This window comes from Carassius gibelio, chromosome A7 (assembly GCF_023724105.1).
Source record: "Carassius gibelio isolate Cgi1373 ecotype wild population from Czech Republic chromosome A7, carGib1.2-hapl.c, whole genome shotgun sequence".
NCBI lineage: Eukaryota > Metazoa > Chordata > Actinopteri > Cypriniformes > Cyprinidae > Carassius > Carassius gibelio.
Genome location: NC_068377.1, coordinates 27,931,486 through 27,957,100, shown reverse-complemented (window position 1 = coordinate 27,957,100; position 25,615 = coordinate 27,931,486). Strand labels below are relative to the sequence as shown.

At 38.7% G+C, this 25,615-nt stretch overlaps 1 protein-coding gene across 6 annotated transcripts in view; it reads left to right on the top strand.

Annotated features, from left to right (window-relative positions):
- Positions 1-2,301: 2,301 nt before the first annotated feature.
- LOC128017041 (transcription factor SOX-6-like) overlaps positions 2,302-25,615 on the top strand; it is a 152,558-nt gene continuing 129,244 nt past the window's right edge. For 5 of the 6 annotated variants that reach the window (XM_052602111.1, XM_052602110.1, XM_052602106.1 and 2 more), the window contains exons 1-3: positions 2,302-2,635; positions 5,184-5,286; positions 23,995-24,065. The gene's annotated coding sequence lies outside the window, so the exon portion shown is untranslated. Of the gene's footprint in view, positions 2,636-3,244; positions 3,280-5,183; positions 5,287-23,994; positions 24,066-25,615 lie in introns of those variants that run through there. The other variant, XM_052602104.1, reaches the window with a different exon arrangement.

Below are 25,615 nucleotides of genomic sequence, written 5' to 3'. Positions count from 1 at the left end.
GTGTCAGCTGGAACAGGCTGTAGAAGAGAACAGTTTCAGTGCATTGGAGTTATTGCCTTGAAGGCAATGCTTTGTTTCAATAATTAATCTTCTCTTTGGTGTATCCGGGGATGAAGATGTGACGCGTGGATAGGATTTTTCTCAGGAAAAAAGGGAATGTGAAAATGAAAGACAGACAAGAGCCAGAACAGATGTGATGAGATGTTGTGAAAGGATATCTATTCTGGCATGCCCTCTACATCCTTAATCCTCTCTCTCTCTCTCTCTCTCTCTCTCTCTATCGCACTCTTCCTTCCTCCCTCTCTCCCTCTCTCTCCCTCTCTTAGCCCAGTGTGACTCTTCAGTTAACAAACAGCATTTTCTTCTGCATCTGCTCTTATCATCGTAAGTACAACATCGTATTATGAATCTATTGTTTTCTTTCGTATTGTTTTTTAATTACAAAATAAATATGCATTTAAAACATGATGCATGCAATTATATTTTAAAAACGCGACATCTCACAATTAGGCTTTTATACATGTGATTATTTACTATTATTTTTAACAGCTGACTTTTATTGCGTGTCTTATATTTTTTGAATCGGACTGAATGTTTTCCGATCTCTGCATATGTTTGTCAGTTTTTTTATTATTATTATTATTATTATTATTATTTTTTTTTTTATTCATAGTCTGTCTAAACTGCATTCCTAAAGTGCGCTGTATCAAATACCTAAACTCGTCTGACCTGAACTGAACAGTTTAAAGAGCGAGCATTGTCTTGATAAAACTCAATAAAATAGAATTATATAGTGGATCGTATAAAACATAATTTCTTTTCTTTCTTTTCTTTTCTTTTTTTCTTTTTTCTTTTTTGGAGAGGAATGTCTCCGTAGTGAGGGGATTTTGCTCATGCACTTAACTGGTAGCTTGTTAAATATTTATATAGGCTACCAGTGTGAAGGAAACCGTTTTTCAGCATAAGTTAAGTTAACTAAATCTTTTTTTTTCGAACAATACTTTATTACACGAGTAAATCAAGTTAAGACACTATAAAACATTTGTGAACATTTCAAAATTCGAAATCTATGACTAGTGAAACTGATTTGTAATACAATTGTACATATTGTGTAAAAACAAATCTTTATTTTTATTATTATTATTTTTTTGCATTTATGATACAGTTTCTCAAATAGTTCTAGGGAGTCAAGAGGTGAAGAGTATAAATGGTGCTCAGGATGCCCAGTATCTGTAGGCTAATTCATCAATATATCAATCAAATAATTTGCTATCGTATTCTACTACACATGGTGCTGTTTCGACAGTCAGGATTCTTCTGTATTCGCTTGTACAATGACCTGAAATGGCCTTTAGTTACTGGCACAAGACTAACTTCAATAATCGCTCCAGGTGAGAAAAACAATTTTTTTTTTTTACAATTTTTTAAGACGAAGGCGCGTTGGATAAATAGACGCAGAAAGCATTCTTTTTGCGAAACTACACTAACCATTTTTCAACAATATTATTTGTCTGTATGACCATATATATATATATATATATATATATATATATATATATATATAAATATATATGCTACTGATATAATGCTACTGACTGATTTCTGCAGTCTATAGGCTACCCAACTCTAAATAAAATGAAAGAGGCTTGCCGTCACTTAAACTTTGTTCGATATGTTATCCACAAAAGTAGTAGGCTAGAGTAACGCAAAACAAAGTAAAATCCCCATCTGTATATTTTCAACTTCATTTGTCCCTTCATTGTCCCATTAGTGTCCCAAATTTAATGAGAGACTTCTTGAGCAGCTTCAGCTTAATTCAGTGAAAAAATGTGCATATTTTATAGAGTTTGCTTACAAAAAAAAAGTTAGTTAGGTTTTTATCTTTTTTTTATCTTTTTTTTTTTACCTTATCAGCACTAAGTAGCCTATGACTTTTTCAAATGCACACAAAGCTAACTTTTAAATAAGACAATATATAACTTTAACCAATGACGCATGAACATTCGCAAATATTAGTGTTGCTTTTTATGCGAAATTTTACATAATGTAAATATGAATTAGGACTTCATTGATATTTTATATATTCGCACCCTATATCTACTATACTATAGGCTATAACTCAGATGTGGCTCCTGATGTTTTCCCTTCCACAATCTCCACTCTTCTACCCCACCCCGTTAAAGTCTCTCTCTCTCTCTCTCTCTCTCTCTCTCTCTCTCTCATGTGTTGTCTGGGAGGGGAGCCCTGCCTCTTTCCTCAGATCAATGCCCTGGCCACTCACTTTCTGATGTTGCACGACGGGAAATGCTTTGAATACTTGCGACATGGCCGCTTGCATTGATTGCCAAGATTGACAGCAGTAACCATCGTCTTCTGTCGCTTCTGTTTTAGAGTAACCTTAGAGAGTGTAAACGAGATAAATATACCTATAACTGCACTCAGCAGTTTTGACAGTTCAACTTCTTACAACCAAAGCGGGATTCCCTCTTCGGTCAGTGGAAGCGATACACTTCAGTTGATCTTTTCTTTCTTTTATCTGCTTGTACACATCAGTGTACACTATTTGTAACCTGTCTGAACACCAGTAACGGGATACGGCGGAGACGAGAGCTTGTTTGACCCTGCTCACATCAAGGTAAACTTTTAGCATTGGTAACCTGTGGTCCGTGATTTCATATATCCTCGTCATGTTGTGTTTATCGTCGTTTTGCGTCGTAACACTGCAGCTGTTTTGTGGCTATATTTGCGTTTTCATTACAGAAACTTTACATGAATTGTCCAAAATATTTGAAACGTTTGGCTTGTGCAGGATTGATGTCTTAACGGTAATTTTCAGCGAAGAGTGCCGCGTGATATAGCCTCCTCCGTAGCCTAAACCGAGGAATGTTGTCTTCACGAAAAAACTGTAAAAACCTTGACGACTTTCAGGAAAAAAGTTCAACAGACATTATCCAAGTGGTTCTTGAACGTTATCCCAGCAGTTATGATGTTTTGTCTGTACTTCACTGTCCGCAGTTCAACTAGTGTAGCTACTGTAGCTTATTCACAAAAGCGCGCGCCGACGGAAACAATAATTATACTACGCAGGGCTGAATACTAACAATGTCTGTATGATTGTTACTCTTGATGCGGTGCAATTTAATAAGTTTTATCTCAGAGTAATAGATAGCCTGTAGTTGTCACCGGACGGCGGCTAAGTTTTCTGCACAGGAGGTAATTTCACTTCTGTCCACAGAGCGGTACTATTCATTGACAATAACGGGAGAAGCGCTGCTGAAGGTACAGTACTGCTGACAATAATCCGTCGCTTTAACTTTCTCTCTGGTAGCCTATAAAAAAATGCTTGTGTCTTTAGGATCGGAGACATCTCAAGTCTGTGAGAGAGGTAATTTAAATAAAAAAAAAATGTTAAAGGCAAAATTGTTCTTATGCGAGCTTGGGTATTGTTTCTCAACTTTCGCTCGAGGTCAGGCATATTGATCTTTGCAGAATGCATAAGCAATAAATTAAAATGTATTACGCATCCAAAGCTGATACACTTAGATAAAATAGCATAAGCACCGTGGACAAGCAGACTCAATTTAGTCTCCTAGCTTGTAAAAAAAAAAAAAAAAAAAAAACACCGGTGCCTTGAAACACATTCAGACTGAAAGTAAGTGCCCTCCGGGAATTGTTACGAGTTTATTAATTTTACCAGAATGTGTGATATTTTATTGAGCGATTACAGCACTTTTCTGCCTTTGTTTACGTAGGCCTATTTATAGTTATTATTATTATTATTATTATTTTAAAACCATGAGAAAAAAAAAACTTTAAACAACAAAATCAGAGAGTTGTTTTAAATGACACTTACCGTGAATTTATATTCAAAATAATTCCAGCAAAATAATTCAGCGTTTATGTTATTTCCCATTATACGATTTATAGGTTTTGAATTAATGTTTATGCTTATTCTACCTTTGTTTTTTAAGTTTTGTGCTACATGATGCTTTTGAGATTTCCGATGAGGTATTGAGAGGACAAATGGAGCGCAATGTGTGTGAATTCAGTCTGTGGGACACAGATAGGCCATCATCTCATGGGTGTTTCCCAAAAGTAGACCCTCAAAGACCCAGATAAGCTCTTTTCGACTGCTGCACGAGATGCGATAATATTTTAATACGGAGCATAACACAACACACCGACGTATGACGGAACTGAAAGGTCTTTGAAAACTCCTGAAGCACTTCAGACACGTCAAAAGGGACGTTTAAAATATTGCAACAATTAAAACATAAAACTGCTTATTGTTAAACACTTTCCCGGAGCTAGAAAGCCCAACACTGAACTCCTTTTTTTGCTTTTTAAACCTCAAAGTAGAAACACAAAAGCTTTGTTGTTCTCGCGCAGCTGGACGCAACCTGACACCTTTATTAAACACAGCTTAACTTTGCTAGATTTTCTCTCCTAAAATCGTGTCCAGTCTGTAAGAATAACCGGGTGTCTAATAATACATTCTTGTCTTAAGTGAGAGGGGGCTGTCTGAAAAACAATCCCCTTGGCTTGTCCCTCTGTTGGGGTGAAGTTGAGCCCGTAATGGCATTTTGTTTTGAGCAGTTGCTGTTAGCTGTTCCCTCATAAGGTAAGATGGCACTGGAGTCCATTGGAACATTTATAATTAGACTGCCAGTTCAGCACATTGTCCTGATTGCTATACAGGGATCTGCTGCACTCAATAGAGACTTCTGCCAATAGAGAATATTCAATGCCTTTGAGAAAAGGTGTCTGTTGCCTATCCCTTGCGTTTATTTAGCCTGCTTCTTCTAAAGTCATGCATTGAAAAGACAAACCGTTATCCACCTTTATTAATTCAACCAAATGTAAAAAAATCAATTAAACGTGCCATTTGAAAGTATAAAAATCCATTCTCTTTTATTATTAACACACAACACAAATGTACGCACCCGTGTAAATTAATATTCTTCTTTTTGTTTAACTTCATCGATCGCTATGTTTAAAGTTTAAACTCTATTTTCATTCAACCCTATTGTCGGTGCACATTCTGGATTTCCCCGAATGTGGACTTAAATGAAGTGAATGAAGGTTTATGTGCGATTTCATAACGACATAACGCAGTTTCATTTTCTCTGAGATTAGAGCGTTTGAGATAATGACGTTCTCTGTTTGTCTTTTTTTTCCTTCAGGACTTTCTGTCCGTGGATTTGGGGAGGAACTTGTGGTTTTGTGCAAGCAAAGAGCATTTCCTAGCTGGATCCGGCAGATCGCAGACGAACGCTTATGGTGCCAGTAAGTTCAGAGATTTGGAACGTTTTCTGTTCTGCGATGCCTCGCTTGAATTTGAACAGATCTAATGTATTGAGACTTGACAGCTGGAACATGTATTTTAACACGTGAAGTGTGTGAAGTTAGCTTGCATTTGACTTTATTTTTTTACTTTTTTTGATTCTAACAACTCATCTAGATTAATTTTAGTTTAAGATTATATACAGTGATGATATTTAGCATTTAAAAAATTAATAGGCTAATCAATTTATCTCTAAATATAAGTTGACTCTGCAACAGAGTCTCAGTATTATATTTTATTCAGAGACAGTTGTAATTTCAAGCCACCAAAATGCATTTAATTTAATCTTTAAATGCATTCAAGATTTTTGCTAAAACGTTTTCCTCTTATGGAATGTGTTTTGTGGGTTCTTCTGATTTTTTTAAGTACATAATACAAGTCACACCACTTTATTTGGTACTCTGTATTTCATATCATAAATGATCATTTCTTAATTTTTTGAATGAGATAATTGCTTTTCTCTGCATTCAGTTTATTGTAAGTGCAGCTGCATAACTATAGTTTAGTATGTTTATCTCTGTTATTAAGGGACTTGTGATTGCTTCTTTGGAGACATTAATTGCAAACTGGCTTCAGTCGAATGCATTATTCAGTTCTTAAATCTGGACAGTAAATGAAATTTGAATTATTCTCTTTCATGTGTCACAGTCAGTTGATTCCAGAGGTTGTCTGCCATATGTTTTAGTACTTGTGAAATATTGTCTCAGATTTCCCTATACCATCAGTTTTGAGTTGTAATCTGTTTTCAGTGGCTTTAAACAGCTCTGTCATTTATACAATTTTATCGCGAATGTTTTATTATGAACAGTTTTGTTTAACTAATTTACTTTACTCATTGTTTCTTTTTATAAAGCAATACATCTTTAATGTTTAAATTATCCTTATGCCTCTTAAGTGGATATATATCTTGACGATACAGTGAGATAAGAAGTGTAGGGTTTCTTTTTTTTTCAACTCACACAGTGTATTTATGAACAATCTCGTTCTTATCACACACATTCTATTTTTTTTTTTTCAAAAAGATTTTTCATATCATTAATTTTATTATACTCCTTTTTTAAAGTTAGTCTTCATTTTTGAAATGTACTAGTGTGCAGGCCGGTTTAGTATTCAGCGGAAAGGAGCATGTTGAGGTAGTGGAAGATGCTCCGGTGTAAGTCTCGAATATCTGACTCTATCTTGTATTGGATGGGTTAGAACAGTGCCAGCAGAATCCTAATGATAAACAACACCGCTGGTAAACAACAGCAGGCCTGGTAAAGGTAAGCAGCACGCCAGCCGTAGGGGAAGGAATGCATGAGAAGGAAACGTGGCAGCACATGTTGTGACATCTGTCTTTATAAGTGTTAGCTAATTTGCTGTGGAATATTTCAACAATGATCAAAACCGATGGCAACATGTTTATTAGAAAGCTTTTTTCACCCCCCTTTTGTGGCAGAATCTCTCAAGTTTCTGGAATGTGTTATTGAAGCTTTGCTGCACTTTTAATCATAGTAAGTTTAGGCTACTAATTAGCGAGATAAGGACGACACAAGTAAAGGTGGTTTACAGGTGTTGAATGACAGAACATAAGGCATGAATTTATTTTCTTTTTGAAAGCATCGCTTTCGTAACTGGTTGCGTTTACACGCACGTCGATGTTGGAGTGCATGCAGTACATGTGGTTTTTCTCGCAGCCATCCGCTGCATTCCTACTGAACGACAGATCCATTGTCATCAATGAAGATGGCACACTGACAGCTGCTCCAGATCCCCAGGGCTTCCAGTATGATTTTTATGATTGAATGATTTACATAGGCAGGAATGCTGACCCTGGACACGCCGAAATCTAATCAGAGCTGTAACAATCAAGTGACAGATAGTAAATAAATAGATTTGTAGTCTTGTGAAGGCCTTTAACATTAGGACTTAAGTATTTCTTTCCTCCAGCGCATGTATAAATTATCCAACCTGTACTTATCTGTGGCTTAACAACACGCCTAAACTGCAGTCTTGCGCCTGAAAAAAAAATAGAGAAGCTATAGCTCAGGAGGCCTTGTGAAATGCCAATACAGATGGCCGTGTCTTTCAGTGACAGTCCTTGCTGAAAAACCCTTTTTTTCTTACAGTGTTTTATGCTTTCTGCCCCTTTGCAACCTCAGGTCTAGAGGTTGCACTCACATGGGAATATAAAATTGAAGACGTCTCTGATGTCTTGGACACTCTTTGTAAATGAAGGGCACACCTTTTGCCCACTACTGAAAGCATATGTTCACCTACGGCCTGTTGCTGCACAATAAAGTGGAGACACGGAAGCTATTCACTCTGAAATATTGCTAAACACTTTTTTCCCCCTCATTTTCTCACAGAATTTCTCTTAATTTGCCAAATTATTTTAAACTTGGTATTGTGTGAAATTAGGTGTGTGATAATCCTTCAGCATTATTGAATACGTTCCCTCTGTTCTCTCTCCTATAGCTCTTTTATAAGTACACATGAATATGTAGGTTTAATGCTAGGGATCTCTGAGATGGTGAGGTTGTTGACACTGGCTTTATTGGTGGTTATAATCAGCATGATCAGGTCTGGGCTCTGGTGTAGCGTATTGTTTTTTGTTTCATCAGTCAGAAGAAGATTTCTGCGGTGCAGTGGAAGATTCTGGGTCCATTTCCATTTCAAAGGGGTTTGCTGTGCTTGCTGGCAGTAATTAAAATGCGGTGGTTTGGAGCTCGTATACACACACGCGCTCTGGGGTGGAGGGTTTGCTGGGAGAGAGTGAGCGAGGGGAACAGTGTGCAGGCGGTTGACTCCTGCATGCATCTCAAAATGCACTTATAATTTTGTACAAATGTTTATGCCAGTCCGTGCTCTTTTGCGGAGAGCTTGTCTCCTGGCCAAAAGCATTTCAAGACAAAGTTAGTTTGCATTTTTCTTAACCTTCTCGTTGTTGCCTCCTCTCTCTCTCTCTCTCTCTCTCTCTCTCTCTCTCTCGCTCACTACAGCTGCTCTCTGACACACAGGCTTTGGCACGTGTTTAACCTTTAATTGGTGCATGAATAAATAATGAGTATAAATCTTTTGATATGGACTCTGTGTTTAGGACTAGTTATTCTCTGCTCGCGAATGCCCTTGCATTTTCCCTTCACCCTTTTCATCCTCAAACATTGCTGAAATATTGCTGAATGGCAGATCAGTTGGTGGGTTTGATATTATATTTATTTATTTTATACATTTTTTTTTTTTTTGAAGGAATTCACTGTTGAAGATGCTGAAAGGTCTTGCAGATGCTGTGTGATGTGTATAGGCATCGTAAAAAATAACTGTAAAGTTCTATGATCTTGCAAAGGCTTCTTGTTCATTTTTTATTATTAATAAAAGGAACTCTAAGGACAGGTTATGGTTTTATCATGTTTTTGGGATGTGATTGACAATTATTGATGAGTACATTTAAAAAGCGTTAAATTGTTATAATTGAGACCTAGTAATTCCTAGTAATATCCGAAACTTCACTAATCACCAAATTCAGTGTCTTTTTATTCTAGTGTTATCACTTAACTCTTTAAAAGACTCAGTCCAAAAATGCTGCCCTGAAAACAAAATTTTTTTTTTTTGTTCAGATCGTAAATTTCATATTATGATATTATTAGCTAAATTGTCGAACACAGATTAAGGGAATCAGGCCCTTATTGAGCGCTAGGTGTTGCACAATATTTATGATAATCCCAGTCATTTACGGTAGAAAAAGTTGATAATTAACCTAAGATGCTACATTTAACATTACTAAGGGATCTGTGCTGCTTTCAGCAGAACACTCTGCCATTAGCTCAGATGTGAACAAGTAAGATCAAGCTGTCATACTGAACTCTACCTTACTTTTATAGTACACGTGCTTTTTTTTTAACATTTTATTTTTTATTCTTTAATATTCTATATTCTATCACAACATGGATATATATATGAATTAAGAACTGTGTAAAAGAAATAAACACTCTGAAGTTCAGAGCAGAGTTCCTCTCAAGAAAAAAGGGCCTTTGAATTCTCGTGAATTTTTCTGTTTTGTGAAAAAGAGCCTGTTGCTGTCTTCTTAAATGCTGCTGTAATCACCTTAGGCTCTGGTTTGTGTGATGAGAATCTTCTAGAATGTGAAATGCTGAAGCTGGTAGCTGATTGCAGACTCATTCTGCTAGTTGGTAGGACATTTGAAAGTCTGGAAATTTGTATGGAAATCGTAGACTCCAAAATCACATCACCCACAGTTTTTTTGTGTGTATGTATGGAAACTCAAGATGCATAAAGCCAGAAGCAAATTAAAGTGACAAAGGAGGATTGGTAAGGAGAGGAGAAGAATGCTGTGGCTGTGTGTCTAACAGTAGTCAAACTGAAGTATTTCTGAAACCAGCCCCTTTTGTTTCCTTATTCCATGATTATGTGCACCCGCTTACTGTTTTAAAGGCTTTCTGCCATCCGTGTACATGTGCGTCACAAGAAAATGGCTTCAGCAGACCAAGCCGCAAGTGTTCTCTCTCTCTCTCTCTCTCTCTCTCTCACACACACACACACACACACCAATCTCCTTCTCTCTTGTCTTTTTTTTTCTGTAGAAGTGAAAGGCACTACTACCTGAATGTCAGTGGAAAAAGATCTAGTGCAGCAGCAAACCGACAAATTGAGAGAAAGCACTTGACTACCGTTATGGATATGTCCATGAACAGTTTTTGAATGCGGGTCAAGTGGTGACAGCAGCTAATGTGATGAGAGCGAGTGTGTGTGTGTGTGGCATGTTAGCATGATCTGCCATTCTTGCCTTTATAGTTTAGAGAGCTGCTTGTCTGAGTGGTCTCCATGTGAAGGCACGCAGCAGCTAATGATGTCATGATGTCTTAATTCAGAGATGTGGCTGTGGAGCTGGGGGTCTCTGCTCAGAGCTGGATGGTGTGAAGGAGGTTTCAGAAGATCCTGTAGAGGTCAGGGTTCATGGGGTCACGGCTCCACAAGCTTAAGGTGCAGTCAAAGTGCAGTCAAATTTACAGTTATTTCAGTAGAAATCCACGTGGTAAGGAAATTTGTACCACAAAAAATTTTTTGTGGAGATTTTGATACTGTCACTACACCTTAATAAAGAAATCTTAACAAAGTAATATGAGCTCAGTCACACTAGATTTCGTAATCTATTCAACTCCGTTCATACACGTTTCATCTTCTGCTCCACGCTTAGTGAACTCTGACATGATCATTTGTATAGGGCAAAAAGGTCATTTGAACGTAATAAATTGAACTGAAGCAATTTCGTATGCCTTAACTTAGTGTGGCTGCAGTTTAATCCTGCAGTGTATCCAAAGTTACGTTTTTTTTCTCTTTCGCTCTTTGTCTTTTTGGCTTTGCCAGGATATATTAACCACTCCAGTGTAAAAACATGAGGCTGGAAAAAGTGAATAGTTTCTTGCAGAGGAGTGGGAACCAAATTGAAATTGAATTTGAAAAAATGACCCTCATTTCATTAGTTTGTCATGTTAAATCTTTGGGCAGGAAGGGCTATGAACATATTTTAAGCCCTAATTTTTCTTACAAGTAGTTGCGATGTCAAAGGCTGTGTCAGAGAGCTGTCTATAACTAAAGCTAAGTCAAGCTTAATAAGTGAACTGTATATATACTATATAATATATAATATATATGGCAGAAATCTATTAAACAATTTAGAAAATCTTGCGGTTTTGCTTCACATGCATTTCCATGGAGCTTCTTGCCATCTATCAGCATTCCCACACTGGCACACACAAAATCACTCTGAATCACTCATCGTATAGGCCAGCCTTCAGGAACATACAATCTCTACAAGAAGCTGGAATAAGGAAAGAGGCTGGCAGGTTTATAGCCCCACCACCCTCTCCCCTGGCAGACATGTCATCTTGCGGCACTCCGTCATGGGCCTGCCGTTGAAAAGAGCTCATTCATAGCACAAGTTGTTTCTCTAGCAGGAAAGAAACCGAAACTATGACACAGGGCTAAACTGAACCCCTGGGGCCTGCCAGGATGCAAATGTTTTCTCCACAACACCTAGTCGTCCCAGAGCCAGGTCCTTTTTGCCTTGCTCCATTTGGTTCTGCAGCCCAGAGCTGCTCCTGCCGTTACCTTGAAACCACTCCTCTCCTCCTAGACCTGTTTTAGCAGCTTCCACTATTAGAATGTTATTTAAGCATTATATTAATATTTCAGTGCACCACATGTTGGTAGTTGGAGAGCGTTGAGGCGCATGCGCAGGAAGGGAATGCAAGCTTGAGCGATGATGGCTCACAAACGACTTGCGGTGCAGTGTCATAGGGGAAGAATGCTTTCTGCCTCTGATTGGAGGTGGTACTTAGATGACAAGAAAGAGAAGTTGTGAGGGGGGGAGGGAGGGAGTGGTAGAAGAAAGGAGCAAAAGATGGCCCTACTCTTCTTCACTGTTGCTATTTATTCCATCTGTAGGGTGGAGGAGTTTGGGCCGGCTCCAGACCAGAGAGAGGCTTCTAATTAAATCGTCATCATTATCAACTTGTGGTCAAAGATCATCCTTGAACGCTTGCTCTTCCAAGATGAACATGAAACCAGAGAGGCTTTTCCTTCAATCCTCGTGTTGGATGGAGTTAGAAAGTGAGAAGCAGAATAGGAAAGTGCAATATAGGGTGATTTTTTTTTTTTTTGGCATATGGCGAGAAAAGGCACTCAGCCATTTCCACTCAGGTTTAAACAATTACTGCACATCGGAGGAAAGTAGAGGAATCTTAGCTGAGTCTGCTAGACTCATTGCTTTCGCATCGACTCGCTCACTTTCAGGGGAAACATTAGCTGTAGCTTTAGCATGTTCAAACCTGTAATAATTTCAATTAGAGCCGATGGGCGCGTTTGCCATATTTGGATCAGCACTGTTTGGGAAGTGCTCCTCTTAAGGGCTGACAGCTCTTAATACGGTATTCCAAGCATAGATATGTGAGTGACACTGAAGAGTGCACTAAAAATGCTTTATCAAATCATAATTACAGCACCAGTGATTAAAGGGGAAGTGACTCTGATTAGAAGAGTTTCTGGGGATGTGGAAACAGGATGAATATTCAAATGGGAAAGGCGAGGAGAAACATTATTAAGAGATTTGTTTTTCTTCTCTCATTCTCTAGAGTGAGGTATGTGTCTGCCAGACTGCTGTACAACCACAACGCTATGATATCATCTTTACCGCAAAGATTTCATCTGGGCCTTTTCAGCTCTAGCTATTGGGCAGAAAACATGCATACAGATATCGGCCCATTAATCTCTCTCGCTTAACCCTCTGATGCAGTGCTATCCACTAGAGTAGATATTTGAAATATATTTTATACAGTTGTTTCGGAGGTAAAAGTACAATAGGATACTTATTTATTAAAAAAATGCTGTTTTAAAAAGCAGCTTGTCACTGGGGCTGCACAGTTTTTAGATTCTAGATTATATGTTTTATATATTGTATATTCAGGCCACAATTAGACCCCTTTTATTAATTTATTAATGCATGCAGAGGGTGAAACTGAATATATCAAGGGTGAATTTCTTCCCCTCTCTAGTTTGAAGAGATTTACTTCTGTATGGCCACAGTATAACAGCCTCTGATTATGAAAAGGAGAAATCAAGGGAAGGGTGGACCGAGTTTGACTCTTGTTTTCATATTCTATCAGTCAGGCTTAATGCAGACGACTTTCAGAGCAAATTGGACTTGAATCTGTGAGGAATGTGAAAGGGGTAAATGGCAAGGCCTTGTCCTCTCTTTTGCTTTCTTGCCCTCTCTCTCTCTCTCGCTCTCGCTTTCTCTCGCTTTCTCTCCACTCTGTTGCGCTTGGAGAGCTCGATGAGTATCACACATTTTTGTGAACGTCAAGGTATGCACTGTTTAAGCAAAGGAGATAAAGGAGCGTATTATTAGCGGCCATCTTCAGCAGGCAGATTAGGATTGCTTGAGCCTTTTCTCCCCTCACCTCTGTGAGCCTCAAACACTGGCTGCCATGTGATAGCCTCTATTTTATAAATCATTTCAGCAAGCGTTCATAAAATGTAGGCTGTGAAATAGACAGCGAGAGCCTCACAATTTGACAATTTCACAACCGACTTCCCTCTTAGAATGACAGTGGCTAACCTGACTATTACCGCTTTTGATTTCAGCAGGGCATGGTTTTGCGCTCTGCGAGCTATACATAAAAAAGCTTAGGGCCGACTCTGAAATTTATGGCTAAATGCTGCTTATCTCGCTGCCTTTTCACAGACTTAAGAAAAGAGTCGTATTTTCACCCCACTTCAAAAAATTCACGCCTGTGTTGTTGTGCGCTGCACAAATAGAAACCAGTACCGCAACGACTTGGACCGTATTCCATTCAGATGGGGATTCTTTCAGAATGCATGCACACATGCCATATAAACAGCAGTCACACATATGCCATATAAACAGCAGTATAGTGCAGATGCTTCAGATGAAGGCTAGTATGTATGTTCTAGTTATCTACATATCTTTGAGTTCTTCGCCTTGTGAGTGCTAATCTATTTGACCGTGCAGAAAGCTGAAACAGAAAGTGCAGGAGTCAATCGTGTGTTTAGCTTGTCGTGTTGTATTCACATCGCCCCCCTACACTTAAACACCTTCCCACATGCCTCCTCAAATCCCCACATTTATTTATTTACATGTCAGCTTCCCTCCGAATTTACCCTTCGAAGCCCTGTAAGGAGGGAATATTTACATTGCTACATAATCTAAGATACATTTGAAAATAGTGTGTGGCGAACAGTAGTGGTGGTGGAAGCCTCCTGATATTTTCATTGGAGCGTTGTCAGCTTTTCTAGAGAATAATATGAACCATGTGTCCCGCCAGCAAGAGAAAATTAAAGAACTTTCATGTGACCCACCTGTCGCGCCTACTAGTGCTGATAACGTTATCCTCGTGTCGCCATTATCGACCAACAGAGCTGAAGAGCATGTGTGTCTCAACACCAGGGGAGCTTCGCATCTCGCTAGAATCCCGGGACCTGCGTTTGACACACATTCATTCTTGCAGGGAAAGACTGTTTCTCATAACAGAAATAGATCTCATAAACATGGTCGCAGTGGTAGATTTTTTATTTTCTTCTCAGTTTCCTTCTCTCTCTCTCTCTCTCTCTCTCTCTCTTTTTGCTAGCTTTTCAACTGTCTGTTGTTTTGAGCATCGGGGTTCCTCAATGTTCCTCAAGATTCTTCTGGTTTCATGTCTGTACCATATTGTAATAGGTTCATTGGACATGATCGGAATATAATAACCATTTAACAGTGTTTCTTTTACCCCCCCCCCCCACTTGTTGAGAAAATGCTGGACCTGTGATATCAGTTGTTATTGCTGGATATGTAGGATAGGAAAAGATGGATTCTTTTCCTAAAATCCACTGTGCAAGGAGCATTATGTCACAAGGGCAACATTGTAGCCAGTTGGGTGTGTTGCTGTGTGGGTTCGTGTATGTGCTTTTTTGTGTGCGTCCCAACTTACTTTCTAATTGTATACATTGTTCAACAGCCCTCAGGTACACACTTGATGTGCGTCACGGAACGTGCTAAAATCAATGGAAACTGTTCCATATATGGGCTATAAAATGGAAAAAATATGTATAATATGCCTTTAGACCTTATAGTCACTATGTGCAAATGTATAATGTTCCTTTAAAGCAATACTTTACCCAAAAACGAGGATTCTGAAATGTTCCTATACTTTCGTTGTTCCAAATGTGCATGACTTTCTTCTGCACAAAAATAAAATAAAATAATAATAATAAAACAATTTTCTTCCTTACTAGGAAAGTTAAAGCAGTCCAAAATATTTTTTTGCGAGAGGGCATAGAAAGAGCAACAATAATCTCACCCTCTGACTTGCCTGCGCTGGTCATGTGACCTGTAATTTCGCCAAGCCCCCCCCCCCCCCCCCAACCCCACGATTGCAGGATTTCTTTAAAGCTGTCCTCCATCAGTGGTGTCCTCCAGCCTGATTGCCTCATGCAGAATGAAAGCATCATGGGAAAGGACGTGCATCTAATAGCTAACTGAAGTACCGAGCATCTCTTATTTTTTTATTAATTGAATTCTGCACTAAAATATGCTGGCAGGAGCCCTTACCTTGTTTGACTTATTTATTGCCTGACTGGAGAGGTAATTCGACCTCCTCATTTCAAAGACTCTTTTTTTCCTGGAGAAAAAGAGTGTTAAACTCAATTACACCACTGATCAGTGACTCAAACACTACATTTGTTTTCTCAGACGGGGGAATTGCGGAGAAGAGAGGAGCTCTCTCTCGTAGAGTCGTACAGAAGCTCTAGCATATAGGGGAGAGAGCAGAGAGAGAGAAACTGAGCGACTCTTAGTCCTGTCAGCTGAAATTTATGTCCATCTTTTAAATCATTTTCCTCTCTAAAAAATTAAGAACGAAGAAAAATTTTCTAGCCAATAAATGTTTTTCTTTTTTAATTAATGGATTCATTTCCACATGCTGAGTGATTGTGGATTTTGAGGTGAGTTTTGAAATGGGGTTAATAGTGATTTGTTAAGAAATAAAAGAGAAAAGTATTTTCTCAGTGGTTACGATTTACATCTATGCTGAAATTGTAAAAAGATTTGTGGAGAAATTATATGCAAAAATGAAAAGTGTTCTGAATTATTTTACCTTCTTCATAGCACAGAATTCTATCAAACACAGTTCAAGCAGGAATTTGCACATGCTCTTGAACTTTAAGATGTAAATTGAAAGAAAAGAAAAGCTGATTTCTCCTTTATTTTTGCTCTTACCTTTGGTCTGCCTGTGGAAAAACATGGTTCTGGATTTTCATGAAGCCACCAAAGCCCTAGAGCACAATGTGCTCTTCCCTGCTTGCTGGTAAAAGAATTAAAAGTGAACTTGTGCATGAAGAATGCAAGTACCAATGAGTCGTAACTCTTTTTTGTTATTCCATCATTCATATTGAGACCTGAATTTTTTTTCAGATACCACAAAAAAAAAACAAGGGTTGCATACTCTCCAGGCATACTTAACTGAGGTTTCTTTTATTCTTCTGAAGAAGAATGCTGCGCACAAATCCCTTTTTTTATCTGTGTTCTTGACCACATCTCCTCATTTAAATTGTCTCTGTTCATTTCATAGAGAAAGTGGACCATGAAGGTTTCAATTCAATTGCAAATGTAATATTTGAGAAATGAGACTGTGCCGTACACACACTCCTGCGTCTGAACAAGAACAACACAAATAATTTTCACGTAACCGCCGCGCCTGGTTGTAACCTGATCTTTTCTGGATCGATTGATTCCATTCTGGTTTAATTCACCATATGATTGACTTTCAGCACGGCTTACCGTAGGGAAAATATCTCTGTACAGACTGCGGCCTTAAATAGTGCAGTAATTTGAATACAGATGCTTGCTGCTTAGACCTTGTCGTTGGAAATTACTCCGAGTCAGGAGACAATTGCAGGTTGATTATGTTGCCACTGACAGAAGTTGCAGATTCTTTGTGCATCAGACATATTTGCATTTAAATGCTTATTGTAGGCAGCTGAAGCATAGCCACTCTGATTGTCTGCACGACCCGTCTTTTATATTTGTCTGAAAAACTAAATCAAATAAATTGCAGTAAAGGATAATCTTTATGGGAATTTTTTTTTCCAGTGGTAGGAAGCACATCTAATCAATGTGCCAACATTTGTTGACTTGTTTTCAGGCTTTAGTTATCAGTCACATTATGTCTTTCATCTCTGTGGTTTTTATGAGTATGATTTGATCGGCATCTGCATAATTCATCTTAATATATTTTTTGTCTTTATCTGCTGTGGCTGTGCGAATATTACAAACATTTAGGGCCCTATTTTAAAAATCTAAACACAAAGTGTAAAGCGCACGGCGCAGGTGCACTCTGTGCAATAGGGCTTGTCCAAATCCACTTTTGCTATTTTAACGATGTAAAAACGGTTGGCGCGCCCGGGCGCATGGTCTAAATGGGTTGTCCCTATTCTCTTAATGAGTAATGGGAATTTTTTTGGGCATAACGTGCAATAAACCAATCAGAGTCTCATTTTCCATTCCCTTTAAGAGAACGTTGCGCTCGTGCTATGATGGATTTGCTATTTACACAGCGGAATTTGGCACATGTGATGACTATCCATTATGACATGTAGGCATTTATTTTTTTATTTATAGTTAATTAGCCTACAAAAAATGATTATGCATTGCAATCCTTTAATTTTTAATTTTGGCTTGTTTGTGTGCTGCTGCGCTCCCTGTGTTTAAAAAGCAGTGTGTATGCGTTGCGGACCAGACTATACTAACACACACTTTAAATAACAAAGAAAAAACATTACGCCAGACTTTAGACCAGGTTTGAGTTGGTCTATGGTGCAGTCTATTTTCAGCTCCTTAAAATAGCAATTTGCCAGCAATGCGTCTGAACACAGCTCTTTTTTAGACCAGCACGCCCATGGGCACAAAAATGAGCGCGAATGCATTTGCTAATTAAACGACGTGGCGATGGACATGAAATTGTTAACGGTGCCGGACTGAATCTAGCAAACACACTTGCCCAGCACCTTGCGTCGCATTGTGCCGGGTGTATTATAGGGCCCTTAACCTTAATGTTGTAATTTCAATCAACATAATTTTTAATTAATTCCCTATTTTGTTTGGGTGAATTGCATACGATTTGATTAAACGAACCTGAGAGCTGTGTACTTTATTCAAATTTTGTAGGTAATTAACTTAACCCTTTAAATACTTTTTTTAATAAATAATGCAAATTTATTAGAAAACGCATATTCCATGATAAACAACAGCTGACTGCAAGTTTAAATAAATTGAACTGTTTGGTCCCTGCAGTTCAACACAAGCTCAAATTCTGGATCTCATTAATGGTCCTAATATAATCAATAAAGCATTTTGTGATGCTTCAAAATCAATATGTAAAAATCTTTACAACACTTTTTTTTCAGTTGTCAATATTTTCCTGTATGTATCTAACAGATGGCAATGCCTAATAAACATTGAATTGATCTGCAACAAAAAACTTTTTTGCAGTAGATGCTTTGTGAATGTTTGAGCAAATCTTTATCAGGCATCACCATCTTTAATACACGTAGGAGTCACAACATATACAGCTGAAAAATGTGTTTAAATAGAAAGTGTTGACAAAACTAAAGTATTAATTGATGGAATGCTTTAATAGATGCTTTTGATCTATCAGAATCTTGCTTATTTATTCTATTAATTGTTCAGCCCTATAGTAAAACCAGTGTGTTCTCTCTGAAATGCTTCATGTGAGTCAGTGAATGTCCAAACATTCAGCAATCATTTTTGTGTTATCCCACAAACTTGACCTGTGTGTACGCGCCTCATGCCTTTATCCGCGTATATGTTTCTCATGTCAATTGTGTGCGAATTATACCATAAAAGTGTATGTGTGTGTGCGAGGCAGTTGTGTATGTGTGCTCCTGCTGCTTCAGGCTCTGGGTTCTTTGTCCTGTAGCACTCAGCGTGTCTGCCTCCTCTGGAGAGCCAGGGCTCTCTCGTCTGGCCACACAAAGGCACTGCCTTTCTTTGAGGTGTTAAAAACTTCCATTTATGCATTCCCTGAACAAAAAGCTCCCAGACCCATTTTCGAGGCCATTGGTAACACAGGCAGACATTGTGGCCATGCTTCTTCGGCACTCATTTCACAGATTCTAAAACCGGTATGTGGTGAACAGGATTTCAGCAGCTAAAATGCCCCATGAGAGCATAGGCGATAAGAGAGTGAACGTCCGGCAGCCCGTAAACTAGAAGATGAGACCAGGAGAATAAACACATTACCTGGGAGAGAGAGAGAGAGAGAGAGAGAGAGAGAGAGACAGAGAGGCAGACTTGTTTCCATAACCTAACTCAATAGAAGGGACGGATAAATAGGGGGAGAAAAAGTGCTTTGTGTCATGGCTAGGGAATAAACTCCATCGACTGACGCCAAATCGATGATAAAAAAGACAAGAACCTGTTCTCTTGCTTTTGCTGCAATTGCATTCTAATCATGTGGTGAAGTGTGTGTAGTCTGCTTCACACAGAACCGCTGAGACTGTATTTGACCAGCTGGGACTTGAATTCCTCTAGGGGTGGATTTGAGGCCCATGGACGCCTGTATAGCCCTTTCTTCCCCTAATACGGACTTTCGTTGTTGTTATTTCACAGCAAAGTTAATCACATGAAATGTTGTCTCCACTGTCGAACATGAAAGTCTGGCTTTGTTGTGGTGCTGTCTGCAAGTCCGAGGAGAGGGGATGTTTGATTTAAAAATCAGCACAACCTCCCCCATCCACGATGTGAGTCATGAAATGCGCTTTGTAAACACCCTCGGCTGTAGGCAGGCCCTCTTAAGTTAAGCATGTGGACATTCAAAGAGGGAGATCAATGAAATGGGAAGTCTCTTATTTTATTCCTGTGAAAGAAAGTTGGTCTTTGTGGATCTGCTGCTCTTTCTGATGTGAATCGCACCTTATGGGTCATTTTTGCTTATCTGTGGACCTGAACAAAAACCAGAGTGAAAAATTGGCGCTCTTTTAGTGCATGAGTTTGAATTTGAATTGAACTGGCCACATCCCACAGGAAGTAGAATCGGGACCTCACAAGTGCATTAATTCTGCAAAGCTAATTGAATTTTATTCATGTAAAAATATGTAGTGTTCCTGTGCTCAGTGGTAGAGCATTACATTAGCAGCACAAAAGGTTGTGTGTTCGGTTCCCAGGGAACACACATTCTGTAAAAAAAAAAAAAAAAAAAAAAAAAAATATATATATATATATATATATATATATATATATATATATATATATATATATATATATATATATATATATATAAATAACCTGAAGTCACTTTGGATAAAAGTTTCTGCTAAATGCATAACTGTAAATATTAATATTAAATATTAATTATTGTTAAACAGTTTCCATAGATGGAATTTAATTTCTATCTTCTTTATCTAATTTTGTTTTCTATCTATTGTTTCTCTCTAAAAACCTCCAAACTTTAAGGCTTTATTCATTTTTTTTCATTACATTTTTTATTACTTGTTTTTTTTTGTTAAAAATTACGTGAATTTCTTTTACATTTCTTTATTTAAATTCAAAATGCATGTCTGCATCCTGTTTGCTACCTCAGCTCAAATTTGATTCAAAACCAGGAATTGAATTGGAATTGAAAGAATATCCTTAATTCACAACCCTTACATCTGTACTTAATATCTGGTACAGTGCTTTTACACCTGCAGATCTGTCAGCTGTGTGAGCGCACTAGTTGATTTTTGTCAGGAGGAATATTGGCTCTGACAAAAACACCACTTTAGCTCTTTTGCCCTTCCGCCCACTGCTGGGTGCGAGTGGCCCATCTTACGGCTCTGTTCTGACTTATTTTCACCCACCCCCACCTCTTCTCCCATCAGTGGTCCTGCTGTTAGTACAGAGATAACCTGTCCTCCACCTGGTAAGAGACCGTCCTGCTGATGGGGGATATTGCCTCTTTTGTCCCAATAACTACTTCCCCTAAATCCCCTCTTAACATGTTCTGGACTTGGGGAAATAGGACATCTAAAGTGATTTTATTTTTTTTGCAGGTTGCTGGATCAGAAGAAAGCTAAGGCAAAGTTGATGCAAATGAAAATGTTCCCTCCTTAGGAGAGTACAGCATGTCCACGCTCAGAAAGATGAAGGATTTAATCTATATTTGACCCATCTGAACCACTTTGCCTTACAGTTCAGGCTCTTAAAGCTCTCTTATCGGTACACATTTGCAGCGTATTATGTAAAGCACGCTACAGTACTTCTCCCATTTTTGCAAATATATTTAAAACAAGCTGCCTGCATCTGCCGTGCGAGAGCATGGCCGTTAATATGAGGTTAGTCATTGATTCCCAACCCTCATCATATGATGGTCAAAGACACAGCGCTGTTATGTAGAGGACTGATCAAATCAGCCGAACCGACTGTACACGAACACATGCCTGGAATTTGTAGGCTCATTGGATTTCTGAAAGGACTTTTCTTTTCATTCTGCATTTTTCTTCTTAAAATGTTAAGAACATATATCGAATAAGGCAAAGATAACTTCCTCACTAATCTTTGACTCTTACATCATGCTGTTTGTGCATCCATTGGCTTGTGCTCTTGGAGTCATTTTGTGCTAGGGTGTTTGTCGGAGAGTCATTGTCATATTCGATGGACTGGCCTCACCAAAACGAGCTTTAAGCACCCCACTTAACCTCTCTGAAAAATACAGGACTTTTGAAAAATCTGTTTTCATTTAAACAGCTCAATTCTTTATCCGATTCAGTGTGGCACATGACTAAAGGTTGTTTCACAGGAAAACCTATCATTCATTTTTGGGTGCCCCCTAGTCTGTCCTCATGGGGTTTAATGGGCTTTAGCCTTTCATCTATTAATTTGCCAAGATGCTCGGCTACTCGAACAGTTCTTCCTTTCTTCATCTCTCTTTATTTCAGCTCCCATTAGTACAATCACAGCTGCTTCATCATTGCAGTTATGGTCAAGCAGAGAAAAAGAGAGCAGAGCTCAACATGTGAGAATGGCAATTGCGGACACAATGAATCCGTAATAAAACTGTTGGGTGACTAATAAAAACAGGCTGGTGCTGATTGGAACTCTTTTAAATGAATTTATGATCTTAACACTACAGCGGCCCGTCACAGTCTTTTATACATTATATGTATTATTATTGCATTGGTATAATTATTTCTAATATCATTAGCAGCTTTTCCACCGAATTTACCTGGAACAATTGATCCCAGGATCTTTTTTTCCACAAGACTTGTTGCTGTCTGCTTTTCCATCACGGTCTAAAATTCAGAGAAGATTAGGCAAATAGTTTGGTGATGTAAGTCTGCGCGCATTTCTCAGTAACAAGTGCGCAAGTTTCAGACTTTTTTCCTCAGTAGTTCGGACTTCAGAGTGTGAATTCCCGTGGATGGGACGACCCAAATCTGGTAATTCTGCAAAGAGCAGCGCACTTGATAACGTCAGTCAGCACGCCTTGGCAACTGTAATTTTCCTTACATTATTTACAATAAGACGAAATATGAAATATTCACACTCAAAACTTTTTTCATCCAAATCAGTATAAAATTGGACTATTTTCTTTTGTTGCAAGCTTGTGATTTTCATAATTTTTCCCAATCAAATTATCATTTCAAGTTTCTTTTTATTTTATTTTTTGTCCCCCTGCAATTAAAAAAGAAACTAAAATAGAAATATAAATAATTAAAAGAAATAAAAATTAAAAGAAATAAAAAGAAACTTGAAGTTATAATTTGATTGGGAAAAATGATGAAAATCATAAAAACAGCCCCGTATTTATGAAAGCACAACAGGAATTAGTCGGATGTTGTATGGTTTACAAAGAAAAAGCGTTTATAGAATACCACCGCCATCAAGGGTTTCTGTGGCATGAAAGAGAGCTGGCACTAACTCTGTGAGAAATGTATGTGAGCATGTGTCACACAAATACACACCATGTGTGTGTGTGGTGTGAACTGGGATGCAATCAGGCCTCTGGCATGGTCCTTTGAGAACGTGGAATAGACTGTCAGCTCAGAGGTGCTATTAAGATGACAACAGCTTTCTATTCACACAAGGGTCAGACCTCCTTCCTCTTTTCTCCCATTGTCACCTTCAGCCTCAAGGTTGCCACATTCAGATCCATAGGAGACCAAATATTGCAGTTTATTCTATTAACCCACCCTCCCACACAGCCATTTACTTGGTCTATGAATTTGACTTAGATCTCCAACGCTTGCACAGGTTTTTGGTTCTAACAGAGATGGCGCAAATTGCAGCCAGATCAATTAGCGGTGACCTCAAACCCCTGTGTCCTTGTTTAATTGGTGATGCTGAGGCAGGCTAATTGTATAAATCAGCTGGTAATGAGATTCCTGCTTGTTGTGAAAAACAGAATAATGTGGAGGAATGAACATCCGTGAGGTTTATGCAGGACTCTTTCGCTCTCTCTTTCCTAATCTACATCTTCCGTCACATGCAGGGGAGGTGTAGTGCTACACGTATGGTCTGATAATGGTGGAATTGGGTGTTGTCGGTGGTTTTGGTTCACCGTCTGTTTGTTTGTGTTTCTCGGTGGTGCCGCTGTTGCTGGAGGACCTCAGAAGACCTGCTAGAACTAGCAGTGCGTGTAACTAAATAAATCATTAGCGCTCTGCAGAGAGGGGAATTAGGGATAACAAGTGCTTTGTATGAAAGCCATTTATTAGTTGAATCAAACAGTGCAGGGACAGATTAATGAGGTATTAGAGAAGTGGACTCTAAACATTGTCTAGGATTGAGTTCCTCGGGGAGAGAGCAGAGGAACTGGAGGTTGAGTGGCGCTACGACTGTTTAACTTCATCTTCTGGGACTCTGACCGCCTGCCAGCACCCTCACTTCACTTCTCTGATATCCACATGATTTTCTGTTCTTCTGCTTTGTTTTTACTCTTTTAAAGAATAATGCTTAATCAGCAAGAATGCATGAAATTGATCAAAAGTGACAGAGATTTACGTTGAAAGGGAGCCAAATCGGAGCTTTGACCGATGCTAATATGTGCACATAAATGTATTATGTACATTTAACATTTATTTTTGTTCTGTTGTAGGTCATTTTCATGAATTCGAAATCAACTCACCAGTGATCTTTGGGAGCTGGAGATAAAGTCTTTCTGTTTATGTAAGTAGAAACTTTACCTTCCGGTTAATGCATCTTGTCCAACATCACTTGTGTATCAACATCTGTTTTTTCCCCCATGATTGCTGCTGTCCCACCCCTTTATGTCTGTCTGCTATGAGTTTCAGCTCAAGAAACCACTGTTCATGCTTCATCAACACAGGAAATGGCGGCCTTACACAAATGATTACAATGACGAGTGTGTTGTTTTGTTCTGTGTCACTTTCCTAGAACTAAAATTGCTTGCAAAACAGTCCAGAACCACAAGTGACTTCTATAAAACGCCACATATGAATGATTTTATGAAGATTAAAGTCTTTTCGTTACTATTAAAAGGCATAAAGTAGTCATTTGAAAACTGATTTGCCTGTTAGCATCTAAGTCTACATTCACTCAAACACACTTCCATCGGTGCGTACGGAGTGAATCTATTCTTTATGCTAATGCGGACTATGTTATTGGTTCTTCCAGGCTGCCAGTTGCCCTCAATAAGAGCATTCACAGCAATGAAGAAAGAGCCCATTTTAAAGAAACACAGACAGGGTCTTAGTAAACAGTCAATATACGGCTGCAGTTTTCTGCCACAATATGTCTTAAATGGGAGTTTTCTCTTTCCAGCCTAGTAATAAAGATCATATCTGGCAAAGTGTTGCTCCTGGTAATGTTGAGCAAACAAGCTTCCTGAAAGTTAAGTTCATATTAATCTTTTTTCAAATGTCACTTCGATATGAGGTGCAGGACAGAGTTATATTAGTGTGCACTGTTGGTCCTGCATAATTAGGCCACTGAGAATGGCATATTCCAGCTCAAAGTTCAGGGCCGCACGCTAATGCAGCAGCTTTATCCCTGTGATTTCAAGTCAAACAGCGTCTTCAGCTCAAATCAATACGCTCTATTACACCGGGGCAGGCGCTTTTTATTGTAGCTGCAGTTGTAGTGTGTGTCGCCGGCGTGTTAAGTCCGCTCTGAATGGCTGTCAGAGGAAAGAGAAGCAGATCGGTGAGGTGAGCTGAATGGTAAAAAAAAACTAAACAAAGGGGCCAGGAGCGATCATAGCTTTTATCTGCCAAGTTTGTAACTCTGAAGGGAAGAATCTTATAATGGAGGCCTGAAATATTATTGGACGATTGTGCTGGGAACAGTTATGATGCCACTCTCAGATTAACCTCTGCTCGACAGGCATGGTTTTTCATAGGTTTTTGTGATGTTTAAAATGGCAGTTTTTGTAATGGCGGAATTTCTGCAGTCGTTTTTGCCTTACCATTCAGGACGAGGTTACATGATCTGTGTCGTACAACCGCCTCTGAAAAACAGCTGTGGCCTGTATCATTCTAGGTCTTGTGAACACATAGTAATGTTGATATGTCACAGGGTCAGGTCTCTATTAAGGGAATGAAACGCTGATTGTTAGGCTGAATGAAGGTGAAAGGAGCACTTGAGTTAGAACAGTAAACATCAGGCCTATACGCTGGCCTTGCTCCAGCACTCAGGGTAACAGTGTAAGCCTTGTACTGTACATCAGGTTGGCATTGTTTCAGCATTTAGGCCGTTGC